The sequence below is a fragment of the Lagenorhynchus albirostris genome, chromosome 8, assembly GCF_949774975.1.
Source record: "Lagenorhynchus albirostris chromosome 8, mLagAlb1.1, whole genome shotgun sequence".
NCBI lineage: Eukaryota > Metazoa > Chordata > Mammalia > Artiodactyla > Delphinidae > Lagenorhynchus > Lagenorhynchus albirostris.
The window spans coordinates 21,421,874-21,433,888 of record NC_083102.1 but is presented as its reverse complement, the minus strand read 5'-3'; the positions used below and the strand labels follow the sequence as shown (position 1 = coordinate 21,433,888).

The 12,015-nt window shown below is 40.0% G+C and overlaps 1 long non-coding RNA gene across 2 annotated transcripts in view; it reads right to left on the bottom strand.

Moving 5' to 3' along the window:
• The window catches only part of LOC132524558 (uncharacterized), a 143,145-nt gene that overhangs the window by 17,337 nt on the left and 113,793 nt on the right, over positions 1-12,015 (bottom strand). For both annotated transcript variants that reach the window (XR_009541915.1, XR_009541916.1), the window contains 2 exons: positions 6,164-6,245; positions 649-758 (listed from right to left, as the gene is read on the bottom strand). This is a non-coding gene — a long non-coding RNA (uncharacterized LOC132524558). The remainder of the gene's footprint in view (positions 1-648; positions 759-6,163; positions 6,246-12,015) is intronic.

Genomic DNA, 12,015 nt, shown 5'->3' with positions numbered 1-12,015 from the left:
ACCTCTCAAAGAGAAAATTCATCTAAGAAGGCTTAGTCACTTCTTCAAGAAAAATGCCACTGCACTGAACATCCACAGTTGGAACCCCCTGTGTGAGGAGAGAACTGGAGCTGGTCCCACCAGGAGTAAACGTGGGGGAGTGGCAGGGGGAGAGGTCTCACGGCTCCTTCCTCAGAACAGATTAAGCAGTATGCCTCAAAATTTGGCCTTTAACATAGGGAAAAGTCTGACACATTTGTAACATCATTGTTTCATAAATCATATGCAAACACCGATTTTCCCCGCCCAACTTTTAAAGCATACTCCCTAAAAAAACATGAGACTTAAGTTACGAACTAGTAACCTACGTTAGCATCTTAGCAGCTAGAGTTATTTTATTTTAATATTAATTAAATATTATTTTAAAATTTCATGCACAGAAAGAGAAATGGAATCCTATGCTTAAAAGATTTGAAAATGAAACTACATTTTGAAGAGGGTGGATTTCACATCAAAGGGAATGATGACATACAGGGTAATCCCAAAAAGCAACTCAGAGGGAAAAACTTAAGACAAACAGTTCTGAGCTCTTCTCAGAGGATTAATTTTTCTAAAATCTCAAATCCACCCAAAGGAAAACAAGGAACGATTTCTCCAATCTACCCTTACCTGGATGCCCATTAATTCTTCTAACAGCCAGATGCACCCCTTGCTTCTGTGGAGGAGTCAGTGCCAAGCGCAAAGCCCAGAAGTCTCCCAAGACTCAAGGCTGTTTCCTGCTGGAGTCCGAAATCGCCGATTAGTAAATCTGCACATCGTAATATACACGTTCTGAGCAAGCTATTGGCTAAGTGAAGGCAACGAGTGTGGAAGTCTGATTTGCCACCTTTGGGGCATGCCTCTCATATCCCATCTCAGAAAGACGAAAGACACACCACGTCTGAGTGAGTCAAAACTAGACAGGGTTCGTTTTTTTCTGTAGCATTCTCCCTAACCCTACGGAAACCACCGGGAGAACAAACCACAGTGAGATAGGACTCCCTCATCAGGCAAAGTCGATGAAGAGAGAATTATGTCGACGCTGCAATTTAAAAATAAATCTCATGCCACTGCCAAAGTTTTCTGTGTTATGCAGCTGCCTAAGAGTTACACGTAAGTATAGGCACGGTCCACATATTTTTAAGCCAAGAATTCTAAGCCATGGTTTTGGGGCTCAGAATTACCAAGAAGTGGTAAAAATTCTCAAAAGAAATTTAGTCTTTATGCTACACTGATGATCAACGAAGAATGGAGCAGTGGTGTAACTGATCTTAGAATTAGGGGTTTTCAACACGCAGCTCTTGGACCACGTGCATCAGAATGACCTAAAGTTGACTCAGAACTCTGGGGTGGAGCCCAGGATCTGCATGTTAAGAAGCATTCCAGGTTATTTTTAAATCCTTTAAAGTTGGAAGATGATTTTTTCCTGTCAGTGGAACTGAACAGTTGATTACAGCTGCTGCCATCTTCCCTTTCATTCAGTTATTTTGTCTTTGACTCCTGCTGAAATCAGGAGCGATAAGGGCGCTAAAGCCACCTCAGTCCTGAGGCTTTCACTCCAGGGGAGAGGAGAGCCTGCCTGGGTTCACCTGGCCTCTCCTCCCCACCACCTCTCTACCTGAGAGACAAAAGCTCAAGCTGTGGGAGCTGAAGAACACAGTACTTGATGTTGAAGGTGAACGCTACATGAAAAGATGTTACCAGAATAAAACACGCTGCTGAAAACAAGAGGAGGAAAATGAGGAGAGAGGACACTAACGTTTACTGACTGCTCACGATTTTCCAGGCACCACATCAAGAACGTTACAGACCGTTTTCCTTGCCACAGAAGTCTCACCGAAACAAAAACAAAAAAGCCTGCTTCGCAAGGGGACCCACCGGCAATGCATTCTCTACGTCAGACTTCACGTTGGCCCTGTATGCCCACCTCCACCCCCATTACCCTCTGAACATAAAGGATTTTTAAAAAGGAAACTGAGCAACATTGTCAGAAATGCACTTAAAATGATATCGTCTGTCCATATGTCTTGTTCTCGGTTCCTTCTTTATCCACCACAAGACTGTGTGAACTTGCAGAAAACTCACAGTCCTTTTCCATCAAGCTGTGCTCCACTTTAAGCAGTCAGTTCACTTCAGTCCAAAGTGCCGGGCGGCAGGGTGGCGGTGGGGAAGCACCATCATTACAACATGCATAGAGAAGTGTGATTTGAGTATAACAATTATGTTTCACTAAATAAAAAGGGTTTACCTGTTCCTCCAACGTGCATAAAGTTTCTAAGGAAACTTTCTGGATGAGGAGAGCCCAACTTAGAAAACAGTGTGCTTACGAACAAGCTTTTCCAAGTGCCCCCCGCTGCGTCTCAGGATGACTGCACACTCTGACATCCTAACACAGACAGGGCTATAAGGAAGCCGACTTGCTATCTTTAATTTTACCGTGAGTTGGTCTAGTGTCTTTGGTGTTCCAACTATTTTGCCTAATAGGTAAAACCTGCATCTGTCAGAGCACCGGTTCTCAAACTGTACATTAGCACTGGAAGCCCTCCCCCAAATGAAATCTTAGGTGAAAGCCCAATAGAGGCACCAGATGAAAGCAGAGCATCCTCGGTTGATGTGGTGGGCTAGAGGATGCAAAGCCCTGCTGATCTGGGCCTGCTGACTCATCTCACCCCTCAGCGTGGCTACCGTGGCAACAATGCCAAACCCCAAGGGCTCTGTTTTATCTTTTCTCAGACCTCGATGATTTTTAAAAATGTATACTTTATTATTTTATTCTATGGATGCCTTTATGTCTCAAAGTTGGGCATATATCAAAATTGTTGAAAGCCATAAGTCCAAATGCTGCTTATTCACTACATTAAGCTTAGGAATTCTGTTGTGTATTTGGCTTGTGTAGACCCAAACAGAGAGATTACAATCTCTACTGGTATCTCTTTGTCAACAATACTCTTAGCATATCTGCAAGTTCAAGGTCATTTTATAAACACAAAATTGTGTCAAGATAATGCATCTTCAATGAATGAGAACATATTCATGATGTACAAGACCCCTTGCCATGATTTCACTTTCACCAGTGGCTTTTAGCTTGCTACCTACAGTACAGTAAGTTTCAGACTATATACTAAAACTCAAGCAAAAGAAAAATATTACCCTGAGATTAATAATAATGAATTTGAAGAGTTGTTTGGTAACCATTATTTTGAAAGGTATAATACCAGGTCGGCAGAGAGAACAAAGATTGAAATGCCTTCATGAAGACTCAAAACTTCAAAAATTCTACTAATAGGAAAGTGTACTAGCCTTTTCTTTTTAAAGATTTTCTGACTGTTGTTTCCAAGTCTTCAAAAAGATAATGTGTTTCATCAGCCAAAGCCATCACATTTCAAGTGTACATGTGAGAAAGAGGCCAAAGTGAAGGGGCTGTCCTGAGTCACCTGGGACCACCAACTTGAACTGGGGAAAGGCCCCAATGTTCTTCATTCAACTGCCCCTCAGAATAAACGTAGTGTTTGAAAGTAGTAAACTTTTATGTACAAGAGAGTGTCATAAACACTTACATACACAGAAGTGATAAAAGTGATTTGTCATTTCAAAATCCATGCTTAAACATATTCCTATTTTCAGAATACTCTAAATTTTCCTATGATTTCCATTTTAAGTTGTTATTGAAAATAATTATGGAAGTTACTCTACTCATACTACTCTAGTAGTACTTAGGTGATTTTAAGATAGGCAACCTTTTTCCATGAACAGAAGCATGGCTAAGAGAAATAAAGACATTAAGTAAGACCTGGTTACATACCCAAAATGTACTTAACGTTGGTGGGTTAGACCTGGTGCCACTCTTCCCTTAGGATTGATGCTGCTAATGAAAGTTAGTACCCAGAGGTCATTCCACAGAAACTTATTTCACTCATAATGTATCTGTAATACAATACTATATAAATATACGTATACATATATATATACACACACACACACATCTGAAGTAAGATGTATACTGCAACTGTGCTGCAATACTAACAATTATATGAGGAATAAAATAAACTAAGAATGATGTTTATTTCTCTATGCAAGTGTGTAAGAAGGTATAATCAGAAGAGGATGAACCAGACTAAGACACTTAAGAGATCTGAAAGTTAATGACACTGACTATTATGCTTTACTCTACCTCCAAATATACTACGCTCTTTCCTCTTGATAATGATTATATCCCCACTCCTGACGTATCAGCTATGACTAGCACCACTGGGGGCTCTCCAAAATCAAACAGAGGGAAGAAAGAAAAAAATCTTAGAGATTTACTTGAAATATGATAAAGATGTATGGATTTAATAACAAAGACTACGACCTAAAGGGGGATGGGCAGAAAAAGAAGAGAATGTAATATTCAGACTTTCACCAAGTTCGATGGAAAAAGTGCTGGATTAGACACAGCACCTGAGCCAGGACAGCTTGGCTGCTGTGTGGAGCAGGGGTGTGGGAGGCTGACCAAAGGCAACGTGCAGTTGGTCACGTGTAAGGCCTTGTGTGGTAACCTTGGTCCGAATCTGGTTGTCAATCTTTCAAAGAAGTATCAACAGTTGTTTGGTCTGGCTGGTGGCTCAGTTGGTGAGAACAGAGAATCAGGGCTCAGCAGGGGCAGTGGCGTCTGTTCAGCTTCATGGTCACAGGGCATGAGCAGCTCTAAACAGTAAGTAACCAACCATCGGTGCTGGCCGAACACACTGGAGACTACGGACAGCTCAGGACGCCAAAAGCTCTCAAGAGCTCTCTGTTCTACCAATAAAGTTACTTTTCTGCGTGATGTTCTTAATGCCTTATTTAGCTGGGGAGGAGTGGGACAGAGAAGTTAGGTATCACAATCTGAAAAATCTGTTACTCTTGTCATACCTAACCTTAAACACCTTCCTGAAAATGATTATTGGATCCTATCTTACAGTGATATGAGCGCTATGTATTTTTAATATTACAAATGTGCTGAAAGTGAATCTGAAATACAGTAATACTTAAAGTCCTTTTAAATGACAATACAAACTTTGCCCTTGCTAAATAGGTTGGTGGCATTTAAACATATGGGGGGGGGCGGGGGGTTGTTTAAAGCTGGTGAAGCCCAGCTCCACTCTCAGGGGAAGTTAGGAAAGAGAATGAAAAGGAAGGGAGTATTGGTTATAATCAAAGGTATCCCCACTTTGGTTCTAGACAAGAGTCAAACAGGTTTAATGCAGTGTTCTTCAAACTGTAGGGTAATTCATTAGTGGGTTGTGAAATAATTTCAATGCATTGCAAGCAGCACTTTTACAAAAATGAGACGAGAATAAAACAGAAAACAAGAGCTCACTCAACTTAGTGTAACTATTGTTTCATAAAGTTAACTGCTTCATGTACGTGTGTTGTGTGTACTTCTTCATGATGTAAAACACAATCCTTTTCGTGAGTTCCAGGAAAGAAAATGGTTTATTAGAAAGAAGATAAAGCACCATGGTTGAGATGAGGTGGGAGAATCATGCTTGGATGTAATTTAATCAGTGCGGTGCCTACACGGCCTTATGTTGAAAACTAACCAAGTTAGTTTACAAAATGCATTTATGTTACCAATCAATAATTCTAAAGATACCAGGCAAGTCATTACTCACTCATTCACCCAGTTAAGTGTCTACTCTCCCTACATAAGGGTTATGGAGAGAGGATGAAATTGTAAAAATTAAATAGGGTCACATATTGTAACAACAGCTAACACATACCCGGCGCTTATTGTGTGCCCGATAGTGTTCTAAGCACTTTACACATCATTAACTCATCTGATCCTCTTAATAACCCCAGAAAGGTAAGTACTAATATTATCCCTGGTTTTTTTTTTTTTACAAATGAAGAATCTGAGAAATTAAGTCAGTTGCCTAAGAGGCGAAGCCAGTATCTGAGCCCAAGAAGTCTGGATCCAGACTCCTCACTCTTAATGAACAGAATCCCTAACAGTTAAGAGCATAATCATCCCTAATTGAGAGTCCGACTGTGGCACTGGGGAAACGGGAGCCCAGGGGCAAACTTGTGCCGTTAACACTACGGCCCAGGCTTTGCTGTCTGTCCTCATTTCTCCTGCTATTAAAGTACAAGCCACAGTCTAGGCCAGAGGCAGGCAGCTCACCTCTTTTACACTTCAATATCCTGGATCCATTCTGAACATGATTCCCGGCAAATCAGTTCAAACTCCATCCTTTCTTCCTTCCCTAGAAAACATGTAAGAATGCGAATGAGTAGGTCCCTACGTTTCTGTAATGAATCTAACTCCCATTTATTTAAAAGCTAAAAAGAATTCATTCTCAGGTGCTGGCACTTGAACTTTTCTAGTAGCCAAACATTTCTGACACATCTTCCATGTCTTATCTCCACGAACCAGTGAATCCTGTAGCTGCAGTGAGCACTGCCAGTCTGGGTGATACAGAGCTCGTGGGGGTACCTCTTTCTTTGCACCCACTTGTGTTACTCCCCTCACTGGTTTTCAAATAAGATCCAAAGAAACTGCAGGTGTAATACACACTGTGGCAAGTGAACCATCGTGTTTCAGAAAAATATGAAAGGATTATGTACTAAAGATTTCTTTTCCTCCCGTCTACCCACCCTCATCTTCTGGTTATATACTAAGCCCTATAGGTAGGGCCTAAACAGATAATAAAATAAGTAAAAATCAACATAATTCCTGGTAGCATGGTTACCCTTCCTCAGCTACCTCAGAACCCAAAACAGCACCGTTTAAATGCTGAGTAAACGCTATACGCTTCCATGTTGACAGGAGAAGGCAGTACTATTCCTCCTCGTATTTAATCTGAATTAAAACAGCCAGTGCAAATGAATTCTGGAACAAAAGCGAGACAACATTTAGGTCTCTGTCTGACAACTACACCTGGCCACACAATTTGAAACCTCTCATGAAAGCATCTTGTGACAAAACAAACGTCATTATCTTTCAAACGTAAAGAAGTTATAAAAAAAGTAATGCATAATGAAGCACTGTACATTATGATGTGGAGGATTAAATTATTAGAATAATTCAGGGTTCTTTCAAAATGCAGTGAAATACTCAGATAACTAAGACAAACTCTGAGGCTTCAGTGTACTGTGACGATTCACCACACTTTGCTACATAGACATTCTCTAAGGAGTCTGTCAAAAGTAAGGCAGTGGCTTAACACCCTTTTGAAAAACACATATGAGGTAGAGTGCTGTCAAAATAAAATTTCTAACTGAATAATGACTGTGTATATGCCAGTGTCAATGTAATACTAGAAGCTGGAAATATGATTTTACTATTTACCACTATCACAATTTTTAGGTTAATTTTAGGTATATTTAGGTTACTTCTTTTCCAGGTCGGATTAAACTGTTTACTTCTACCAGGTATTGTGTCTAAAACCAATACTTTTCACATGGGTCAGAGGGTACATTTGCTGTAGTTTAAATAAAAAGGATGAGTCAAGTATATACCAATCTAGTCAGTCAGCTTCTAAGAAAGATACACTTTTGGATAAAAGAGTGGTAAGGTCTGCACCCTACAAACATGACACTTTTGACTAGTGGTGTTACACATGGGGATTTTTTTTTTTTTTTTTGGTGATGATGCTCATTTTCCTGCCCCATTTACCCTGTCTCATTAACTGTACTTGGAACCAAGAGCATTCATTTGGTCCCATGCAAATGATAGTAGTACCTGGTTCTAAGAATTCGACTTTTCTAAATTGGGAAGCAAAATTATTTACAGGGTAGGGGGAAAGAAGTCCAACATAAATCTGTAGTCTCAGCAAGTTCAGCGCACTAACACAGTAAGTTAACTGACAACACTAAACCTGCCTTTCTACCGGTAAAAAATCATACAGGTAATAATATTCTCAACAGGAGGGGATCTGCCAGAGACCTCCCTAGAATGCAGAAATTAGGGGGTGGTGTTTTCTGGGTTGGACAGGGGCACAAGTAGCTGAGAAAGACATGGAACTTCTCAGGGAGCAACTATTTCTAGAAAAGCAGGTGGTTCCAGGTTTAAATATTATCGCATAAAACCTTCATTGTCATTGAAGTGACGATTAGGCCCCTCTCTTCCTTTCCTATCTGTACCCATCAGGCTGCCCCCAATAGAGCAGAGTGGAAAAAACAGTACCCATGGTATGAGTGGGCTTTGCTTTCCACTACCTTTTCCTAAGACACACACTTTCCAAGTAGTGTGTTAAAAAAAAGCAAAGACAAAAAAGACTGCGATTTACTATTAATTTCTGAAAATTATTCAAGTGAAGGGGATCCTTTCACAAGGTATATGTTCATCAATCATGATGTTGTACATTTTAAACATTTTATAATATCATCTGTCAATTATACCTCAATAAAGCTGAAAAAAATCATTAAAAGTCCCGGTTGAAGAAGTGCTATCTACCTGTCAGTATTGGTTCTGCCCTTTAATAATTCTGTGGCTTTGTGCAGTCCTATCAGCTCTCAGAAACTCAGTTTCCTTGTCTGTAAATTGAAAAGGTTAAATGACTTCTAGCCTTCCTTCCTATTCCAAATTCAAATGGTTACATTTAAATTATTCTGTGACTTATTCTCCCCTTCAAATATCTTTGATCTTCATTCTATACTAATTTCACCTTTAAAAAGATAGGAATAGTGGGGGATGGGAGACAGGAGGGCTTGTTAAGATAGATTCAAGTGTTAATTAACCTGTTTTACCCTGGACATTTATAGTTTTAAGAATAGGCAAATGAATTTGAATCTACAATGGAAATGTAATAAAATCCATAATTTAATTGTGTATTAATTTAAACTTTTCACAATATTTACAACTTATTTTAGATTATAGGGATATTCCTCTATTTTACAAATATATGTTGAGCCACTTTCAAATCCACTGCTGTCTGCTGTGCGTTCCAGAAAGCAAAGAACCCAAAGCAAAACTAAACAAGAAGTTACTGTGAAAAGAAAACTTTTTTTTTTTTTTTAAGGAGAAGTAAGCCTTTATTTCCTTGTTACACAAAACGCTGGCTGAGTTGGCTGCTGAAAACTTTTCATTAGCCATGCTAATGTTCCCTTCCATTAAGGTGGTAAACTGAAAATTGATTTTACATATATATTTATTTGCCTCTCCAATCAGAGGTATTGGATTTATTTTCTTCCAATTATTGACGTGGACATAACATACCCCCAATATGGAAATCCTTCAGAATCTGTCTGCCTAAAAGGTCCACTTCCTACTGAAATCACAAGATGTATCATGTACAACTGAAAATAGCAAATATTCAGAAAATACATGAAACATGTTGATTATATATATACATTTAAAAAGGGAATATTACTTTCAATTTTCTTATATTACACCATTCTATCCCTGAGGACTAAACAATAGATTGTAAATTGCAAATATTAACTTAAAAATCTTTAACCTCAAGAATATGAAAGTAATGCTACAAACTTAGGAAAATCTGAGTTTCTTTTTTACTCTGTGAAAACCCCCTCTTTTAATGAGTTTTTTCCTTGTGTGGCTATCACAGCTAATCAACAATGTAAAGAAGCTTTTTAAGCCTTTAAATATTGCTGCAACATTACTTAAAGCCAGCTACCATTTGGTTCTGATGAGACTATGGTCTCTGCTGGGAACTGACTAGAACCTTCTGTCATCAAACACATTCTGTAAAACTGGGATGGTGGCAGTATCTCCCCTCACACTCATCACCCAATGCTTAGCACGTAGGAAATAATAAAGGCTATTAACCTGTTTTCTTTGCCATACAAATTATCACAAAAAAATAGGATAGATCAAAACAAACCCATCCTGAACTATAGGAAACACGACTAAAAGAATGTCCTGAGAGCACCGAGTATCTCTGTATGTGTCAACAATATCAGCTGCATGCCTTTAGCACTTAGAATGAACCTAGCATTTCACTTACTTTATTTTTGTTGTTTTTTTTTTTTTATTTGGCCACACCATATGGCATGTGGGATCTTAGTTCCCCGTCCAGGGACTGAACCGGTGCCCCCTACACTGGGAGCACAGCGTCTTAACCACTGGACCGCCAGGGAAGTCCACACTTACTTTATTTCTTGACAACATAAATACTTAGGCTCTAGTGCTATGAAGGACTGAAGTTCAAAACTAGCAACCCATAACACACTATGTCATATCTTGCTTACTGTCTTCTTTTTCTTTTATTCATGCTTTTAAAACAAGTGCTTGGCTACCTGACGCGACTTCTCATGCTTTTCACAATCAATCTAGGTGCCTTAATAAAGGGGATAAAAATAATTTCCATTTTCACTTCAGTTTCCCCTCACAGAAAATGAATAAAGGAAAACGGCCCAAAAAACTGGACAAGTATGAAATAAATACTTCTAAAAAAATACATGTTGTTCTTGTTTGGGGGTTATCAAACTCACGGTAGTTTATGTTCCCAAATACTGTTCAGATTTCTGCCATAATTTGTCCCCTTGAACCATCAATAATATCCTTTTCAGCTGTGCCATTCTCTGAAGCCAGTAAAACCTTGTCCAATGGTAACGTGATTTACCTTCTGAAATGGGGGCGCAGGGCAGGGCGGGGGGCAGCACAAATGCCTACGAACGGAGCCAGGCAGGGGGCAAGGATCAACTCCTGCTTCTGTATACTCTCAAAGCTGCTGGTTAAAGGGACTAACAAATACACATTCTGGTGTTTTTCTACTGATTTCCAGGCATGTACTGTGCACTAGGACTAAACAAGAGTAGGCTAGGAAACAGACTAGAATTCATTCTTAACAAAAAGTTTTTTCCTAGTTAAAGGCCTTTTATGGTTTCTTAATTTTTTTCAAAAAGTAGGGATTCAAGTGAAGTAGTTTTGAAGTATTTATTTGAACTCTCTCTTTCACTACCTTCTAGCACCTGCCCCTGCCTATGCTGTGCTAATGCCGTGAGCTCACTGGTCAGGAACGGAACAGGACAAAGGGAAGACCCAGGGCTCACACCAAAGTTTTAGGATCGCTTATAAGGTTACTTGGAAGAAATCATCGGGGAGGTAAGAGAACATGTAGTAGGTGTCTCAAAAGGCAAGAGGACAGAGAATGGAAAGGAATGAAAATAACCCCCTCTAATGGTAAACACAAGACCGAGGTTGATGCAGTCTCGGTGGCGATGGGGATGTGATGAGGGAACTACAGAGCACTGACTGCCATCTTGGGAGAGGCTGGAAGGATTTGTCCTCATGGTTTATTTATATATGAGCTGCTTACTCAGTTCTTCTGAGATAGGATCTTCCATTAGCTCTATGCATATTCCCTTCTATTTTTCCTCAATTTAGAGAGGGCTCTGGATCACCTACCAGTCCAGCCCCTCTGGCATCTTCTTAGGACTGGCCTTCAACTGCCTGGAGACGATATGACTGCCAGAAAGGTACCACTGCATCACCTGCACCTTCCTAGGTCCTCTTCCATGCAGAGATGATGCATTAATTGTGTCCTAGCCCAAATGATATAAATGCACATGGCTGTAGAATACTGCACCGATTCAATCAATCTTCAGTCAATCTTCAAAGAAATTAGTGAGTAAAAGAAGGAAGAATATATCTGAGGAACAGTCATCCAGGAAGAAGTTAGTGTACCTTAATTAATTAAGACTAAGAAGAAAACATCAGAAAATTTTATTGTTTGCATGCTCTATTTAGCCCCATATTAGCTCTGTTAGCCCCATAGAGGGCTTCCCTGGTGGCGCAGTGGTTGAGAGTCCACCTGCCGATGCAGGGGACACGGGTTCGTGCCCCGGTCTGGGAAGATCCCACATGCCGCAGAGCGGCTGGGCCCGTGAGCCATGGCCACTGAGCCTGCGCGTCCGGAGCCTGTGCTCCGCAACAGGAGAGGCCACAACAGTGAGAGGCCCGCGTACCGCATAAAAAAAAAAAAAAATTGCCTTAGAAAGTTAAAAAAAAAAAGAAGAAAGGGAAATCAAAATGAAATCCTAGAAAATGATTTTTTTCAAAGGATTTTGGTA